At 36.0% G+C, this 5,000-nt stretch overlaps 1 long non-coding RNA gene across 1 annotated transcript in view; it reads right to left on the bottom strand.

Moving 5' to 3' along the window:
• Window positions 1–1,283: 1,283 nt before the first annotated feature.
• LOC140925412 (uncharacterized) overlaps window positions 1,284–5,000 on the bottom strand; it is a 6,901-nt gene continuing 3,184 nt past the window's right edge. The window contains exons 2-4 of the long non-coding RNA XR_012164398.1: window positions 4,065–4,146; window positions 3,167–3,249; window positions 1,284–2,816 (exon numbers count right to left, since the gene is read on the bottom strand). This is a non-coding gene — a long non-coding RNA (uncharacterized lncRNA). The remainder of the gene's footprint in view (window positions 2,817–3,166; window positions 3,250–4,064; window positions 4,147–5,000) is intronic.

Genomic DNA, 5,000 nt, shown 5'->3' with positions numbered 1-5,000 from the left:
TAATAAATTCCACTCAAAGTTTTACATTAACATTGTGTTGGTTTATCTTTGGGGGTCCATAAAATCTTTCCCCGTTTGAAATCATGGCTGAGAAACTATAATGTTGGCGGTCAGCGTTGGACAAGTTTTATGCACGTAAAAAACCCGCATAGATCAAAGTTTTAGTTTCAGGTCATAGTCAGGGTTATTTCTGGGTGGTATTCACCCCTTCCAGACTGAATACCGCTTGAAAATCATTCCGAAAGGATTAATTTACGGGCGTCAATTTCATTACCTGGTCCCTACGAACAAAATACCGGTTTCAAAATGGTTGCACATGTTCCTGTATAATATTAATTCGACAGTGTAAAAGTTAGCAATGATTGTAAAGGTAGTTAGATCTCTAGCTGCCAATAACCGTCTTATTAAAGTGATACAATGTAGTGTCATTTGTTAACGCTCCGTGAAGCGGAAATTTACAGCTCTTACCATTGGGAATTGCATCAATTCCGGTTCCGATTCCATTCATTCAGTTCAAAAACTTCCTCGCACAAAAGAAGGCTTGATTCAAATCTGTGAATGAGTCTACATTTCGTTCCAGGAGCATGATTTCAATAATTGAAAGAGTAGAAATTACCAGGAAGCTAGCAGCCATATTGTAGTGACAGCGATATTTGGTCCGCGGTACATGTCGCAGAAAGTGCTCTTTGATTGGCTCAAGAGGGGGGTGTGACGGGGGTGGGGAACCCGCAGAATGTAAACATCGCGGAAAATACCCTTTTTAAATTTTTCAAGCAATGAAGACATTCTTGGTAGTCTCAACACTTCTAGACTGCTTTTACATCGAGTTACACGAGGGGCACCCAACGACAATTTTCGGAAAAATATCTGTTCGGAAGACGATTTGAGGTCTAGAATTTTCGGAACATTTGTTGTAAAATTTCTTGCTTGCCTGCCTCTTAGGATTTTCGAACATCTAAAAAATGGTAAAATTGCCCATTTTCAACGGATTTTTACCCTAAAACGGTCACCTAGAATTTTCGGGAGGCTTTTTTCTGGCTGAAATTTTTAAACAGGTAAGTTTTGATCCCTAAAATTTTCGGATCACTAGACTTTCAGCTAGGAAATCCGAACAGATGAAAAATTTATAGGGGATAAATATATGCTCATATCCACCGTTTAAATACTAAAACACGTTTAACAATGCTATGTTTAAGTGGTTTTGAACTATATTCTCGTTGGGTGCCCCTGTTACACAGAAATTTTTCACTTTCTACGAGTTTACCGTTACAATAAACGGTACCTTTTTCATGATCACCAACAACAATGTATTTTATTTAAGATCCATAAGCTTACAATATTTTATGCCCTGCAAGTAGCCATAGTGCTAATCTAGGCAGAACAAACATTATAAATAAAGGCGTTATTAAATTACATATTAAGAAAAAAGGAAAAGCAAAAAAGAAAAACCCCTCACACAAACTCAAGCATAGGGGTTTTGTTATTAGAAAAAATAGACTAAAATTACAATGGTTCATTTTCTAGGTTGTAGAGAAATAGAGAAACACTCCTTGGCAGATAATCGCGTTTTATAGTGATGTTTTGTGCTGAGTTTCACAAACTTATTGAGGGGACTTTTGGAGCTGTCTTAGCGTGGACGTCATACAAGAAATAGCTTGGTTGTTGAAAGAAAAAAGACTGTAAAGGAAGACTGTGAGGAATTTTCCGATTTCCCTTTGTAACTCATTTTATGTCAGTTTCTTTGCGTAAATCACGCTCGAGATTCGACTTTTTAGTTTGAAATGCAATAATTCCGCTAATACGAGACATATGCAAATTTCCTCACACCCTTTTTTAGGTCTTTTATCTGTCAATCAGATACAATAAAAAGGAAGTGAATATTTAACAACGCGAAAGGGCTGGAGCTTCAGCAGTAAACTCGATACCTCTGAGTTCGAGAGCAAAAAACTTAAGCGCCTTTTGAAATTGGATGAAATAAAATCTTTTCATAAGGTAATTTAGTATTTTAGCTTTAATTTGATATATAACTTGCCTTTGTAGCCTTTGGCACCTCGTTTTCCTTTACCTAGACCTTAAATAAGGACTAACAAGTGCATGATATAAATTCAGAAGAAGCCGTGGAATGCCTTCAAACCATGGTAATAATTAAATTTTTCAACTGTCCAAAACAAATTCCACGCAACCTTATTCCAATGATTCTACAAACAAAAGTTTCCGTAGCAGACATAACTGAAAAATGTCGCAGACATTACATTTTGGGAAACACATTTGTTATCATTCACTTTTCTTATCAGTGTTGCTGACTGTGGCTATGTCAATTTTTCCTGTAGTTACTTGTCTAAACATGAAGCTGTGAAATGATCATTTACTTTATTTATGTTCTATTAGAATATTATATAATCTCCTGCTGACCTAGTGTGAAGCAATACCAGTCAGATTTTTTTTCTGCTATAATGAATCCTTAAAATAATTTCCAAATTAATTTCGTCACATCTCAAGTAAATGTTGTGAGGAAAAAAACCCTTTCAGTAGTGAGGAGATTATATTTTTTTCCCAAAACTGATTTAGCTACTAAAATTATCATTTTTTGTCATTCAGTCTGACTTAAAGACAGATAAAATGTAAATTTGCACTAAAATTTCACATAGTTCACGACATATTACATCACAAATTGTACTTAAAAAATAATACTCATTGTTGTTTTGGTGGTTGTCAAATTCGCCCTTTATCCCTGATCCATCCTTGATCGATGCACTTGACAGCTAGAGCACAACTCACAACAACAGCAGCGGCAGTCGCATCTAACCCTGTGGCAACTGAAGAAAAGAGAGAATTTTGCTTATTTGTTGACACAGATTTAAACTATGAAAGTTGCTAAGACCTGAATCTGAAGCTACACACTGAATTCCTACACTTTTCGAGCATATAACAACTAATCCAATTGATTATAAATTTCCTGAAATGTTGCGTACACACGGCTCCAAATGACCAATTAATGTCAAGGGTTGATTTGATAATTATTCACGGAGTTAAAATTTTCTAATGGCCGTCATTTCTTTACCGCAGGTCAAGAGCGAACGGCGGACTGTTGTGTTGGTAGCCCCATGAACCTAGGACCCCTGCGCGCGTAATGTACTGTCATGAACATGGTTGTATACTCACTCACCTATGTAACTTCCAACATCAAGAACAGCAATGACTATAGCAATCTGATCAACTTCATTTGAACCAGGCTAAAGTGGATGTGAGCTGTGAGAGGATCAACAAAAGTAATTATTAAGTTAACATAAGGTAACTTGACCACAAAGTCACCCTCTTGAGCGTGATACCTTACAAAGATCCTCACAAGATATTCTACGTTGTCAAGGAAAAACACATTCATGAAGGAAATGCCTAGTTCTAAGACTAACACAAATTGTGGTCAATAAATTGCTACAGAATTAGAGAGGTCCTAACATTTCTTGAGAGCACCAGCCCAAATCCTCATGTGGCTGTGACTGGTTCAATTTTGTCCTTGGTATAAATTTAATTTTCCTTTGTTCTAAGCTCATTATCAGAGATGTACCCAAATACCACCAAAACAACAACAATTTCTTATGTTGAGCCTACTGATATGAAAACAATGTTTATTTAAGGGTCAACTTCCTATATTTCTTCTTGCAAATCATAATTTTAGTCTTCTTTGGATTCAGCGATGAAAGCCAATGTGCACAATACTCTGAAAGGATGGAGAGAGCATTTTCTAGTCCTTGATCTGACTGGGACATCAAAACTAAATCATCTGCATATAGTAGACAGCTTAGATGGGATCTATTATTTGGTAGAACTATGTGATCTGTGTCCCCTTGGTCAAGTAGAAAGGAAAATACAAAGGAGTACCAAAATAAAAACCAAGGATAAAATGGAACCACAACAGCAGATAAGCATGCGATCCACTGCAGTAAGTTAAGGCTGGTGCTCCAAAAGGTGATGGAGGCTCAATTTCACATGATATACAAGAAATGTGAAAGAAGGAAATAAGATAGTACAGCAATAATTAAATCAATGCACCCTCTCATACGTACCATGGTGAAGAAAACTGTACAGCTCTGTGTACGGTTGCTTTGAGCAAACACCTCGACACAAGTCAGATTAGTTGACAGCACCCTTAAATGAAATGGCAACGCGATATATTTACTTTTTTGCCGCATGAAACACTTTAGTCGTAAAGGATATACAGGTGAAATTTGGTTTTAAGCCCTATGATTTCAAATCTCATGGATAACAATTTTTTGGGTTGCGTGAAAATTCATGGGAAACCACTTTTATTTCTTTTAATGAACAGAAGGGCAATTCCATGCAAGACAATGACATTTTGAATTTTTTCAAATAAAATTTTGCACAATGAAACTTAACCAACAGAAAGCTGAAACAATGGGCTGTTTGAAATTACTGAGATCTTGTTCATCTTGTCCATGTGCCTAATGTGAGAAGGCATGAAATACAGAGAATTTGAATCTTGGAATTTTTGGAAGGAAATTTTAAAGTTTTAACATCTAAGAAAACATACAGTTAACATAAAAGTATGTGTGTATTATAATCTGTGCCTTACACTATCATTAGGCTATAAAATATTATCCGGCTACTGGCACTTTCCTAAGAAAATTGACATTGAATTTTTGTTGCGGACATTACGTAAGGTCAATTCAAGTGTCAAAAACTCCAGACTCCTCTTCCACCCATTTAAAGAAGTAAACTCAGTTGAAATGTTGGCTATATGTATTGTTTTTTCATCAAGAGACGCGGGCCTCATCGTCATCTACAAGACCACCTCCGAAATGTTTTTTAAACTATAATTGGAGTGATTTATTAAATATTATTTATTTATCATTATCATTATCATTATTGAGATTTTCAACAACACAAAATTTCTGCTGACAATGTCAATAGGCAGTCGAGAGAAGAGGTAGTGAGAAGTAATGGAATGATCTTTTTGAGGAAAGTTGAACAAATGCTCTCAA

Source organism: Porites lutea (genome assembly GCF_958299795.1).
Source record: "Porites lutea chromosome 5 unlocalized genomic scaffold, jaPorLute2.1 SUPER_5_unloc_3, whole genome shotgun sequence".
NCBI classification, from domain to species: Eukaryota; Metazoa; Cnidaria; class Anthozoa; order Scleractinia; family Poritidae; genus Porites; species Porites lutea.
Note: the sequence above shows the minus strand (reverse complement) of the source record. Positions and strands in the feature narration are given on the sequence as shown.